Here is a 15740-nt window from a genome sequence, read left to right on the forward strand (position 1 = left end):
CTCCAAATGAGAGACTATTGCAAGTTTTGTCTGGTGACATTTGTTGGCAAATTCTAGCAGTTTTGCCTGGATCTTTTTTCACCTGCCAGTAATAAGAATATGATAATATCTACACATATTTCTCCTTAATTATCGGACAAAAGCCTGAAATAAATAGGAAGAGCCACTGAAATACAACATATAATCATTCTCACACACATCCTATACCACGACAGACAGGAGAGTGTATTTTGAATGCAGTAATCAGAAATATTTAAGATAATTAAGAATGCTCTCTGGTGATCCTCCTAAATACAATTTTTTCTTGCATAAGCTCTTCAGCAAATACAATAGATTGTTTAAGCAACATCTGAACCATGTAAGTGGATGACATATTTTTGTATGCATCCTTAGCACCAATAATACACAGCTAATGCATCATATTCAGTAAAATGGCTTTAAGTGATAACAGGTGTTTAGCATAATGGAAACTGCTGCTAGTTGGTCAACATGTAAATTAATTTTGTTGTTTACAGAACCAGATGGTCAATTCTGGAGCACCAGCATGGGTAAAATTAATAAGCCTCTTTGCTGCAGAACATGATGTCTCATCTGTAGCTTCACCAGTTTCTAATTCCAGCTACTGTGTGAATTGCAAGAGTACTCCTCTGACAGAAAGATTAACCGACTTACTCTCTGCCCAAGAATACTACACCATATATCATCAAATAAAAGTGGCTAAAGGTCCTACAAACGAACTTCATGAGAGATTAGGAGAAGTGGTAAGGAACAATAATGTTGTGCTTTTTCATTCTTGTACTCTGTGCTGCTTACAGTGTCAGTGTGATTTGCTATTATTTTCTTCCTGCTTTATTTCTTGTAGCAATGGCTTGATATTGCAGAAAATGCAATTTAGCTACAGAGCCCAACTGTTAAGCCATTTACATTCTAAGACAGAGATTGTTTTATCACAATATAATGTTAAGTTTTTCTTCAAAAGCCCTATTGGAGAGACTCATGCTCTGATTTAATCTGTGATTCAGAAGAAACCTTTTTTCCCATCCATAATCGAAGCTCATTCAGATTAAATCAGGCAGTTACACATGCACATAGGACTAAGAAATCCCACTTGTCTGGATTTCGTGAACCAAAAGGGACAGCAAAGACCTCCGGCACTACAGCCAGGCTCGTTAGGGTAACACGCCATGCCCAGGCTCCCAGTCACTGCACAGGACGTGCACAGCAAGCGTGGTGCAGCTGGTGCACGTCAGACACAGGACACCACGGCTGTAACACTCATGTATGCACAACATGTACACCCAACAGTAGCTCCTGCCACATTGCCAGGCACTTGGAAATCCTGAGCAACCACCTCCTTATCCTCAAATTGCACTTGGACAAAGTCTAAAGGCAGCAAGCAAAGCCACTTCAGGGAAGCTCAGGCACACAGTAGCCCTGCACACACTGACAACGAGACACATCTTACTGCAGAAAGAACTCTATCTGCCTCCTTCGGACACCTCTCTCCTTGTCTGTGACTCCCTCCCAGTGTGACGCACAGCAGTGGTCTTTCTGCCCAGGGATGGAGTGACAAGGTGGAAGAGAGGAATGCTGGGTGTGCTCGCAGTCCCTGCAAAATGCAGAGAAGTTCCTCAACCCGCACCTACTTCTGCAAGGCCTCTGCTCCCATGTGCCCTATGCATTCTTTTTACATACTTTAAAGTTATATCAATTTATGCATGCTAGAAAGAAATAGTAATTGATAACAATTTTGTGCCTCAGGTTTTCTCCGGAGCAGGTTTCTTTGATGAATGCAGACAAAAATGCAATCACTGCACACCGCGCATCTTTAAGACTCCTCTTATCCAATGTAATTGGCTTAAATTGAAGCAAAACATAACAAATGTAAGTATAGATTCAATTCTAATCTATAATTATGAACATTCAGACCTTATCCAGAACTTGAATCCGCTATTTTCTTTTCAGTGTGCATCAAGAATGCTTTTTTTTTTTCTCCCCTTCACTACTAAGAGGTTATATTTTATAAATGCAAAACCTTCAGTGACTTACTGAGAATTATCATGCACATATGAACTAGTTTTGGAATTCAAGTTGCATACTGGAAGCTACATGTCACACTGAATTATTCAAATAAAGACTACCATATTAAAATGGGTAAAATCCAGTGAGGCCTGACTTATTTTAACAAATCTTGCCTTTTTTAGAAATATTTTGGTCTGTTAAGAAAATAAAAGCACACAGCAAGGTGAAGTAACAGACATTCCTATGGACTGCTTAAATCAGTCGTATCAGGTACCTCAGTCCTCTAGTCATGGCTATAGTGCCTCTAAATACGTTAAACAGTATACAAACCGTATACAAACCGTTAAACCTGTGGTATACAAAACATTTATGTTGTTAGCATTCTGTGCAATGTGTGAAACAACAAGCAAAATAAGTCATGGAGGAGTATTAAATTCTTTTTAAATATGTATGTATCTCCAGACATTTGCAAAGCACTGTGCACTCACCAGTTACTTCGTCTTCGCAACAGTGAGTCAACGAGGCATCAGTTGGCCAACTTAGAAGAAAAGAGGAAATCATGGTAAATAAACAGGTAATTCAAATGTATTTATGTCGTTAGCATGCAAGTGAAGGCTAGTCACTAAATTCAAATTAATAACATGTACAGAAACTATCAAGGTTCTTAACCCACAAAGCAGTAACACAGATCTGCAGGCGAGTGAATTTTTCATCATTCTGGCTTGAGTGATTTGACTGAGGCCACACAAATCAGGGGCAAGGACAGAATTAGGGATCCAAGCTGGCATTCACGGAGGTGGTATTTTCCAGCAGTCAGTTACAGCAAGCTTGTCTTGCCCTGTTAAATCAGTTGTGTACTGTATGACCATAAGATGATCCATAGATCTTGGGAAACAAAACAGGGAAACAAAACAAAGACTGCAGATATATATCTCCCAGCAAACACTGGAGGGAAGGGGAGAGAGCTTTTGATGTGGAAGAGTCCTTGCATGTCCCACAGAGCTCCCCAAACAGGTCATTAGAACAACCAAGAAACCTGGGAACCAACACAAAGAGCTGTGGGTTGCACTCAGCCAGGCAAGCTGTTGTCAGCTGATTAGAGTGTCAAATAACAACTCCAAAACATCTATTTACAGCCTGTGTCTCTTCAGTGACCCAGTTTGTAGCACAGGTCCACAGACTATCCTATTGTTTTTGCTTTATTCCTGCTATTAAAATTAAACTGTGCTTGCAAACAAGTGTGTAGTGATTTATTAAACCATTCTGACAACCAGAGGTACAGCCACCGAACACACAAGTATCTGATGGAGACCCAGCTTTGTGGCAGTGAATAGACATGCAGGAGCGCCATCCCACAGCTGCACTTATGGACTGGTGGAAACCTGTGTCCCCTCACAACATGCCCAGCAAATCGCTGGGTGGTACAAGGCAAAGGCAATTGATTTACAAAGTTCAGTCTAAGAATGAAGATCATCATTGCTTCCCAGAGAGTGAGAGGCATATCATCTGACATCTGCAGGGCTATATTCTGACAGCCCACTGAAGAAACAGAAATGCAATGAGTGCTACACACACAAGACACCTTTTTGCACTGGGTATCTTCGTCCCACAACTGCACCATCTACACTGGAGAAAATTCTTCCTCCCAGTGTCAAAACACTGCTGTATATTTGCAGTGAATCAGTACAAATTTGCATCAGCAACACTGCATAGTTTCCTTCAAAACACGTCCCTGACTTTTGTCCTGCAGCTGGCAATTTGTTTCTATTATTTAATACCAACAGTGATATGCTTGAATAAGACTGTAGAGTAGTTTAATTAAAGTATTAAATAAATAAAATAAAAAAAAAGTCTCTCTCTTGGAATCCAAACAGAACAGTCAGAGGATAAAAATTAAGACAGGAGGAAAAAAAAAAAACAAAACAAACCAACAACAAGAAACAATTAACAGACACCAAACCTCTGATAAACCATTCAAGCAAAACAAGCTTCTCCCAAATCATAATGACGGCTCATTATAGAAAAATCTAACACTGCACAAACCACAGGGCTTTCAGTAATTGCGATCATCTTACTTACCTGCAACTCAGCGACAAGAGAACAAGAGGAAGGTGAAACTGTATAATAAATTGGGTAAAGCATGTGCTGTTCTCCATCATTTACAGGAAATGTGCAGTGAAACTTTTCCCAGCTGAAATGCCCAACTAAAGCAAACGGGTCATGCTGAAAGTTCAAGACTGGTGGAGGGGGTTTGGCAGCAGTCAGTGCAGGCAGAGCTCCCAGGCTGCTCTCAGGTGGCCATGCTTGTGGTGCAAAGCTGAGCTCAGGATCCTGAGCAGACTGCACACACGGGCCTTGACAGCAAAGCTTGCAAAAGGAAAGTTAAGGGCGGTATAGTAATGTCAGGAGACAGAGCAGTAGCTGGCTACAGGAATATCTTAACATAAAAATGACTTCTAAGCACTCAGTAGGGGTTAGAATAAGTTCCTGCATGCAGCAGTGCAGCACAGAGAAGCAAGGTCCCAAAGTGCTTTAAATATTTCTAATGAAAATTAAGCACTTTTCCCATAACTGCTTCAGGACTGAATGACATCTAGTGTAAAGAATAGGAAGGAAAAGGGGTTGCATTTAGTTCACTTAGGAACACATAAAGACAATTGTTCCTTTAAAAATTAAGCTGTGTAAATATTGTAAATTGTGTTTAGGTAATCAGAATACATTACTACCATCCCAGTATCTCAGCCACAGCAAGGTATTAAATCCTCTTAGCTGCTAGAAGCAGAGAATTCAGGATCTTTTTTCCTGTTTCAGAAACCAGCAATCCAAATAAAACCAGGCATACCCATAAACTTGTAGAATGTGTGCGAAAATGTGACAGAAGGTCAAAGTCAATTACAAAGGGGCTGAATAATACTCCCATGAAGATCTAAATTTTTAAATATTACCACAGATTCAAAAATAGGAAAAAAACTTCTGTGCTATATGAGTAGGTTTAGTGCTTGGTAACTGTCTGGACACAGACTATTGTTCCAGTGTGCAAAGCAGTTTTGCCAACAGGCAATTGTATCAGCAACAACTGAGGACAGAAGCCAAACAAGAAATTAGGTGATAGTCACGGGCAGCGCGAGAGGAAAATTTGAGGGGGGGAGTCTCTCTATGTTTCATAAGGACAACTTGCAGTTTTATTGCACTTTTCTCTAAAGACTTCAAAGCACTCTATAAGCAAGGCTTCATACAGTTGCACCTTGGCAGGACACCAAGACCTTCCTGCTCATTCCATACATTTGTTTTTTTCTTGAGAAAAGCTTTCTGTCCTTTAAGACTGTCATGTGAATTGGTGAAATAATATCTAGTTGAAACAGACAGTGAAGCACCAAAGTTAATTATCTCTTCTTGGTCTCTGTGGATCCCTCACTATCAAATTGTGGCAATATTTCTAAGATAAATCTGATATTTGTACACTGTGTGCACTGCAAATTTCAACTCCTCAAGGACTTTTAACTAAGAGACCTCCAAGAGGAAGTGCAGGAGAAACTAAGGAAACCGCACCGTCATGCCTTGGTAGGATGCTGCCCACCTTCCACCCAAAGGTCTATGAATGAGCTAAAATGGGAGACTTGCGTTCCAACTTAATTCTCAGCAGAGAGGTCTTGAACCCCTGTCCCAAGAAGATGCCCTGGCCTTGGGGCTATAAAGGCACCTGGACCACAACATGCCCGCTCTTCGTGTTGCATCCTGAGGGCACAATTCTTAGGTCCAGAAAGGACCTTTTCTGAAAACTCTTTCATAACTTTGAACAGAGACTATTTGCAAGGGAGTGTTTAGGAACAAAAATGCACCCTTCCAAAGGTGCCTACATGGCTTCAGAGTTTAAGTCTCACTTCACAAGTCATTTAGGAACTAAGGGCAGGTCCTCTGCCTGGGTTTATATTGATACAGTTAAGCTAATGCAGGGTACTAAGAGTTATTATGTCTGACTGACATGCTACGTCAGCGGAGTTCCTAACATTAATGCTGCTTGACCAGTGTATCTGGAATTTGATCAGTTTAGCTTGTTCCACTCAGAGGTCATTTAATGTACTGGTACTGACTTAATATGCATTACTTTACAATTCCTACTGAATTTCCTCTTGGAGCACTTATCTGCCTTAGAATATTGATATTTCCATACCAGGAAAGCACTACCAATGCACATATAGCCTGCATATCATTTAAATTTAATGGGACTTGATTTCTCAGAACTACATTTTAGAGCTATTTAGGCACCTAAAGATGAAGCTAGAGGTTGAGGTACTTTTGAAAAATTCAGTATTACCTACGTGCATCCCGAGACATCCAATTTCTTTCCAAATGAAGACCAACATGCATTACTTAGGGGTATGGTTATCAAATTAATTCAGGACTTCTCTAGATGCTATGGGAAATTGGTAGCATAACCAGAACTGGAATCCAGGAAGAGTAATTCAGAAGTCTGTACAGTAACACGGAACAACCTTTCTTCCCTTTAACTACTTACTTCACTCTTCAAATCAATACATACTGATCAAGAACTACCATACTTTAAAAATAAAACTTTCTTGAAGTGGCAAAGCCATTTGTAAAGCCTGATCATGTGGGAAACACCAACCTTATATTTTTATAATCTTTATAACTTTAATTATATTTTACCAAGGCCTATTCTGGTCTATATTCTAGCCAACTGTTGGTAGTAATTGTTGACTAGATGTGTATGCACAATTATTTCCGTTCATTTGGCAGGTTTTGTAACTTTTTGTAATGTAAGACTTTTCCATTTAATGTTTTGTAATGGTAATGTCTTTTTGTAATGGATAAGAAATTTGAAGAACTTTATAATATACACTCCTAAGGGACAAGCAGCATTTTCATAAGATAGTGAGGGAGATAGAATAATTCTTTACACAAGCTACATTTTGCCCACAAATCTATACTTTGTTCAATATTTTAAATTGGTAGCTTTATTTAGTCCCTCTTCTAAAGATAATTACACTACTCAGGATTCATTATACTGCAAAAAAACCCTATAAAGACAGCAAATTAAATTTCAGGAGCATTTTTGTTTCTTAATTGATCAAAAGAATTATGGAGCGCTGTACAACTGTAATGGCCATAGGTCTAATGGACATGTCAGCCCATCTGGCCTGCAAATGGCAGGAAAGTCAATGCATCAAATAAGCCAGTGGGCTAAATTCTGCTGTCACTACACTGAAATAGATGGGTTTGGGCAATGGTGTTTGAGAGCAATTTGACCCATTGACTTTAATGGAAATTGTGCTAGTGTATGTAAAAGAAGAAATGGCTCCTTTTAGCCTAAATATAGTAGATCAAGAGCCAGGATTATGATCTAAATTTACACTGGTAGGGGCCATGTAAAGTAGTGCTGTTGTGTTAATACAAACTGGCATTCTTTCTGTCTTCCCAGCAATCTATCAGTCTGCTGCTATGTATATCGTATATAATGTGTATTGCTTTAGTGAGTAAAAATGTTCATTTTAAATGCATAATGGCATGTATTTGTCTTTATTACAGCCAAAAAAATGAAAATCTACCATCTCGCTTTACAATCAAACCTCTATTTGTTATTAAAGACAATTCCATTATTCTGCAATAAGGGACCTAATACATGCCCTCATTTTGGTGAAATTACTAAGGCAGATTGAGTTTCCTAGAATTACTGAACTTCTGTATTTTTTCAGATTCTAACTTAATTCATGCACTTATGATAATGTGCTTTATTATTTGTTACACCAAGCTGATGAATTCTCCCTAGGCAATGTGTAATTCTTAGACAGTACTTATTACAAGAACACCGAAAATTGCTATTATACATTGACTCCATGCAGTTTACACCATCCTTTCTCTTTTTCATCTCCTGACTCAGCGCGGTCATTGTGATCTGTCTGTATTAATTCAAGGACAAAAGTTCTATTAAAATTTCAAATTATCTAATTATAGTGCCAATTTCACATTAAGATATAGGAAATAAAATAAGAAGACTTGGCATTATTTTATCAGCGTAACATTCCTTAGGTATGGGAAGGTACTATCCCAAATCCAATCCACTAAATGCAGCTTAGCCAATAACAAATGTTTTAGGAAGCTTTCAGTGAAACTGGGTTAAGACATTTCTACACAAGAATAAGCAAAAAGGCAATTGCAGGTATCACTTTTCTGTTCAGATCAACTTATACATGTCCCACATTCTTCATCCAAGCAAAAGCCAGCAGATCCATAAATTAGAAGATCCCAGAGCTTTATTGGCTATTTCACCATTGTTGATTTTCCCCTTACTTGCTGTTTTATTCGAGTTTTTATATCCAGAGTTTTAGAATACCAGAACATTTCAGCTACAATTAAAAAGTTAGAGTCTTATCTCATAAAAATAAAGAGAAAAGCTAAAGATCTTAAACAAGAGCCCAAAAAGACGAAAGCAGAAAAGAACCCCCCACTTTCCCACATGTATTTAATTTTCAATACTTAATATTTTCTTATGCTAAATTTGTAAGGTTCATTTTAAGTGCCCTACGCGACCAATGAGTAAACAGTCGCCTTTGACACATCCTGGGCCAGTTAGACACCAGCAACTGACAGCACCTGAGGGACGACAGAAATAATCCAGCCCAGTCCTGGACCACTGTCCCCACTCTAGTTAGCTCGACTGGTCACAGAAATGATAGTCTTTCAGCAGCACAAAACCATCTCCTGGTCCCGGTTGCACTTACACAATGCTGATTTACAGCACAGTCGGTTTCAAAGTTGCCATTTCCCAAGCACAGGAAGATTTCTTCTAGGCATTTTTAATCAAAACCAAAACACTTAACAGTAATCAAAATGTTTACTGAACTAACTGAAATCTTCCACTTAGAGTCAGCTCGATATCAAACTGCACTTTGTGCATTTTGCGCTTCGTGAATCCAGTAGGTTTAGAGTAGAGTGCCTGGAGCTCAGAAGAGAGAAGCTGCTTGGCTCTCCACTCTGATGCATGGAGGAAGTTCTCAGCAGCATGACAGCGCAGAAACTTTCCACAAATAAAGCATGCTGCCTGGTCATGAGAGAAACTGTATTCAGTCTTTAGGAAAAACAGAGTTAATCTGTTCATTACACTGAATTTCCCGTGTTAAGACTTATTCCACCCTGTTTGTGGAAGCCATAACTGTGAATTAACCTAAGCAAAAAAATGGGTGCTGTATTTACTGCATTACTAAGCTTAGAAAAGAACTTCTAGGACCTCACAGGTCACCATGAATATTTTACATCCCATAGCTGCTATGGTAATGTGGTTCTTGTTTTGTTTTTCACCAATAGAGAAGATATTTCTTCCGTGTACACTTGTTGTGCCAGGGTGGGGGAACTTCAGTTAACTTTCCAGTGATGAGGCACATAAGCAGCAGCAGATGGTATTTGGAGCACAGTGAATATACAAAGATACCAGGGGAGCTGGAAGAGAGGATCTGAGCATAACAAGCTGCTTTGTAAGCCCTCCCTGAAGAAAGCATGCACTTCTAAACATGTTTATTTGCTAACATTGTTTTCAGTTACTCTATATAAAAGGATAACAATAAAATACACTAAACATTCTTTCAGAATGCTGCAATAAAGCAGCACCAAAAAGGAACCCCAAAGTATGCTCATGTTTTCTGTCCTTTGTAATTTCCTCCATTCCCTTAACAGAAAAGAGTATTACTCAGGTTTGGCAGATGTGGAACTGAGTTGCAGAGGGACAGGGGGAGCCCCATTGGAAGTCTGTACTACTGCTAAAAATTCAACAGAAGTCTCCAAGCTCAAGCTATAACACTGTAACTGTGATGCTGTCTGTAGCAGAAACCAATAAAAGGTGAGTATTTGAATGTGGTGAAAACCAGGAAACAAGCAGTAAGCAAGATCTGGTGGGGGTTTAGTTGGTTATGTTTGGAATGTGCTACAAAATCATTAGAAGCTTGGGTTTCACAGGGCAGTTAAGATATGTCACGAGGTGTCCAAAGTGACCCAGACAGGGTAAGTGTCACCTAGGATAGGTGGCTGGAATCCTGGATTGCTCTCGAAAGCTCAGTTCTCTTGGGATGTAAGTGTTGGTGATGCTGTTCTCATGTCACCTAAGTGCAGAGTTAGAGAGCATGCAAGGTAGAGAAAAAAATAGCTCCAACTGTGAATGCAAACAGGTGACAGATAATTGGGTTGCATGTGGGGGTGGACGTGCCAAGCTGAACTTCTGAGCTTTCATGGAAATCTGCTACTTTCTAGCTGCAACTAGTACAGGTTGCCTATAAACTTTGATAATACCTGGACTAAACAAAAGTGGCACATCCTGAACCCTCCACTTAACAAAGAGACATGAACCAAAGCCAGCAATTAGGAGACTGACCATGCATTGTGCTTCCCCACATAGACTATTTAGGCTGGGAAAACAGAGAGCTTTTGGGGCTGAAAAGAAGGTGGTGAAGATCTTAACTGAAGGAAGTGTCCTAGCAGTGGGGGAAGTTCCTGGAGACCAGAGCTGCATGGAGATGAATGCAGAGGGACGCCCAGTGACTTTGGCCCCTAGCACCCAAGCTGGGTCACAATGAGCCACAGCACAGCAGGAACCAACCCAACTTTCTGACCTGTTGTCCCAGGCCAGCAGTGACGTCCCTGCGAAGAAGCGATGGCAAGATCTAGTGACCACAGCACTTGGGGGAGCAAGGGAGTGGGTGCCTCAGATAATCAAGCAGCATAAAACTCTTGTCTCGCTAGTTCTTAAATAAACCTTTGAATCCAGATCCACTGTGGTTTGTCATTCACTTTGCCTCACCTGTGGAACCAGAGTCTTAAAAGTACTCTCAGATCCCATCTAGACATGGCCATGGTGACTTAAGCAAAGGAAGTCAATTTTTTAAATTTTCTCCAGGCTTAGACTAAAGAGAGGTCATGAGGTTCTCAGACTAGAGAAGTTGAGGTATGCAGGTACCTAAGAGACTACAACAAAATCTTTGAATATGGTTTTTCTGCTTTATACACTTCAGCTCTAAGTTCTACCTTCACCTCCTAAATTCTTTACAGTCTTGCTGTATGAGGAAGATTCATGAAGGGATCCTAGAGTTTGTGAGACACTCCACTGCAAAAAAACATCCGAAAAGCAGAACTCTACTTGACCTCCCACCTGCCATTACAGGTTTCAAAAGGAAGTAATTTCTCTCTGCCTGGATCTGGGATGAAACAGTCAGATTGTTTTAGTTTTGTTATTCTTACTCTGGAGCAGGAATTACGAGAGAGCTTATTTTAAACTTCTAACTGGTCATTACATAAACAAGCAACACTAATTGCGATTAGTGATAGAAAAGGATGGCCTGGAGGAAAGCTTGGAGTTGATGAGAAAGGTTTTAAGTTTTTGTAAATCTTACAATGAAACCAAACCAAGGAAGAATAATTTGAACTGAGTAATGCATATTTGAAAAAATCCTTTATTCAAATACATGAGGCAAACAGGATTTTGTTTTAACCCACATGGAGTCACCAGAGAAGTTCACCTTCCTATAGACTGTAGCTAAAATGTTACAAAATAAAGACTCTGACAGAAGGAGACTTATTACCTTCTCCTTTACATGCTGTACCTAGAGGAGGTTCCCACATCCAGGAGGTTCATGTTACCACTGCAGAGATAACTGAGCTGCTAGAGAAACAATTAAACAGGTATTACTGCTAGCTAGTTTACATTTATAGATAGAAACTTACAACACTAACAGGTTAAAAACACTGAACTGTTCAGTGTGGAATTGCTGAGTGATTACTTTAAACATCTCAGGCTAGCTGGTAACCTCTGTGAGAGGAGTAGGACAAATATTTTGTGGATCTGGAGCCGATACAACCTCCTTGTTTTTCAGCAGCAGTCCGAAGATTATGGATATTTCAAGAACATATACAGTGAACAAAGATTAACTTTTAAGGTACAGAATTTTACCAGCATTTTTTTTTCCTTTGTGTAATTTGTTTGTATTATTTTAGCACCCAGGAAACATAACCAAGATGAGGATCCCAATGCCTACACACGAACATTTGGGGAAACAGATGGAGCAGCTGAACATTTATCACTTGTTTAACAGTTAATGCACTGCAGTACTCCAGTCATTGGGGTTGTTCTGTAATTCCTCAACAACCATCATGTGGTTAACTCCTGATAGGATCTGACTTCCTAATGGCACCCTGTGAGGTCCCTCAATCTCTGGAGGAATAAACATATACAAAAATTACACCATTGTGTTTCAATTCATAATTTCCAGTGTGACTGTCCAAAACACTGAAAATCTGGTTACACTATTGCTTTAACTATATGCTTGCAGCAAAAGTGAGGTTGTTATTAACAGATGAACCTGCAGTTTATATAGTGTATAAAAAAAATTCTATTTTTGTTAGATGTGAACAGTATTAAAAACATGCTGCCCGCAAATACGAGCTTGCAAAATAACAGATTTTTTTTCCATAATTTTGTTTTCTTAAGTGTGAATTGAATTCTTATTTTGAATTTTTATATTATTAATCAGGAAATTCAAAGCATTTGAACCAAAAATTTTCTAATGTCTTGCTATTGCTTTGTATGTTCCAGGTGATATGCAGATATATTACAACTGTTTAGTTTACAATAAAGATGTAAACAATATTTAGACAAATTAATGCATGGTCTAATGCTAATTAAATCAAGAGACTTAGAACAAGAATTAATCAAGCCCTTTTGAGTTCTGTTCATATTCGCATTGCACATATGAAATTAAGGTGGCTTTTTTTGGTTACAGTCTACATCACAGGTCTAGAAAATTCAAGATTATCTATATTCATAATTTTATAATTACTTTTATTAAAGAGAGCATGACAAAGTACCTGCTATTCCAGTGTCATCTAAAGTCATCCAGGAAATATTTCTCTCTCTTCTGTGTCACAGGCAAGGAAGACAGGTTTCCACAGGGTGTATGTCCAGCCACCCACATTTCCTTTCTGTCCTCCAAACAAGGCTTCGGATTCCATCTCAGGATACTGACATAAGAAGAGCAAATCTGGAGGGGATACAAAGTCTGCAACAGAGAGAAGAAAGGGAAGGCATCTTTATGAAAGTTCGATTCGACTCAAATCTCTACATCTATATTGGTAACCTTCCTCTAAACCCCCTTCAAATTAAAGTCTGGAATTTCTCACAGCCATGCTTATACATACGTTATGCTTTATTCTTCTGAATGCTTAGAGTTAACCAGTCAGGAAAATGCCATTATCTAAAAAATAAATGTAGTACACAATACAGGCATATATGCATACATACACATACCTGGGCCAAAACTGTAACCTATACAGTGGACGTCATGGTTTTCTAGTGCAGGTCTCAAAGCATAGCCTCCCCAGGAGTTTTGAAAATTGCTGATCTTGCAGCTCTCCAAGCTTTTAGTCTTATAGACTAAAAACTTACCAAACTTTGATATTAATATCTTAAACATAAAACTGATATCTTCAATATGGGAATAATAACCAAGAAAACACACTCCCTCTTATATATCAAGAGTCAGTGAATTCTATCCGCTGGTTGGGCCTGACAGAAATTTCCTAATAGGAAGCAGAGCAGATTTATTTCTGTCCAAGCAAGCAAACTGATTTTATCTTAAAAATAAGTATATTCCTTTTATTAATGCTAACACTCTGGGACTTGATCTGTGTAGTGCCCATTTGCAATAATATTTTTTTAATACTAAGAGACACAATAGAACAAGACCTAATGAGGGTCAGATCCCACCACCTCAAATCACTGTGAACGTCTAATTCTGTGCATAATGACTTGTGGTAGCACTTGTCAAAGGGGAGGTTATGGGAGTGAGAGGTCAGCCACCCCAACCCACTATCACTCCAAAAAGAATGAGTGCCTTTGAGGATGGTTTCATTCAGCATCTGAAGGCAGTGGTCTTATATATCTGCTTGTACAGTTATTAATGCATTGACAGATAAGAGTAGCCATATATTTATGTGAAACATAAGGAACAATTTATGTAAATGTTTCATACAGAAATGGCACATTACCTTCCCAGACATGGAAAAAATCCCTGGAGAAGCAATGGTTCTTCATTTTGCAAACATGGAAGTTGCCTGCACCTCTCCTGCCTTGATCCTAGCAACTCAAAAGCAAAGCAGAAGTAGCAAGGGACAGTTAGTACTCCAGAAAGAGAAGGTTAAATATCCCTGAACAAATGAAGATCTTGACAGGCTCAATTTAGACTTGAAACTACGGTCAAAATCTCAAACAATGCTAGTCTCCCAGACTCAGCTCCTCTTCTGTGGACGCACCCAAGGCACATAAGAGGACTGAGCTCTCAGCCACTTGCTGACAACTGTTATACAGCCAACAAGCTGTGGACATTGAGGCAAAGAAAAAAATTTTCTGCTTATATCTTGGAATCGGTAGATTCAGCTGATCTTTTTTCCCTGCATCTTTATAAGCACTCATCATTCTCTCATGTGTGTTGGATGTTTAACTCCTGCTCTCTTCCAACTGACCTTGACTTGTATAAAACATAATTTCAATGTCATTAGCTAACATCAGATTATTCCATCCCTGCAGTATAGTAATCTTTAAACAAAACAGACTACTGGAATAATTTCCTGTTAAAAAACATACTAATACATACACTGCAAAGAAATGTCTTGTACTTTCATTTAATTGTTTAGGATGCTCTGAGAGGTGGTAATGCAAGGATGAGAAAGAAGTGTCTTCCAGGGACCTGCACTAGTCAGAAAACCGCTCTGACATATGGCAGTAAGGATCATGCTTGGGAGCCAAGGGAATTTTTAACATTTCTTCTTTGATGATTCAGAGAGGCTTGTTTGGCATATAATTGGAGCCTATCAGCACATAATCTACCAGTGAGAATAATTGCGTGCTTGTGTTCAAATCATCAACTTTCCAACTTCTTTGCTAGATAATCTCCTCAGTGTGGCTGAACTAAGTAGGAACTTTTCAAACACCAAAGGTTAATTAAGCTTTCCACAAGTCCATGTATTGCCGTTTTGGTAGCAACCTTTGGAAATATTACCACATAATCTTATGCATTTTCATAACACTGTGTTTTATAGTAGGATCAGCATTTGATTTCAATATTTATTGCAGCAGATTTTATTACATTGTAACACTTCAGAAGGTAAAAAAAAAAATCAGAAGAAAATTTTTTTTATTAAAAATACTTTGTTTAGTTCAGCTCTGTACACTGAAGTTTTCTCTTTGCTGTACTTTGTACTCAAGGCCTGACGAGAAATGCTCAAGTCGAGAACTTGCATATGTCTCAACTCTGTGCTAATCTGAATGGAAAATGTTGGAGTGGGGACTGTTTCAAACAGTGTTCTCAGTCCCCTTCAGAGCAAAGGCTAGAGGCCTCCTTTCTGGACAGAAGCTGCTGTCATTGTCACCAAGACGGTGGAACCACATGACAACAGTTCTCCATCAAACAGATGTTCAGTCTTCATCAGCTCTGGCTGAAGAATCACTTTGCAAAGCTAGTGTAAATTCTTTTTGTTCTGTGCATTTTGTTTAATCATACATTTCATAGCTGAAGCTCTGTCCAAGTTTGGTGTACGTATTTACCAATTTTCATGTAATTTTCTGATTTCATATACTTCTTTAATAGTAGGAAAGCAGACAGATTACTTCACATAAAACCCACTTCAAAGTAAGACGTTTAAAAAAGATGCACTTCTAATTA

The sequence above is a fragment of the Nipponia nippon genome, unplaced genomic scaffold, assembly GCF_047370975.1.
Source record: "Nipponia nippon isolate SJK-2023a ecotype South Korea unplaced genomic scaffold, ASM4737097v1 scaffold_2, whole genome shotgun sequence".
Classification (NCBI taxonomy): Eukaryota; Metazoa; Chordata; class Aves; order Pelecaniformes; family Threskiornithidae; genus Nipponia; species Nipponia nippon.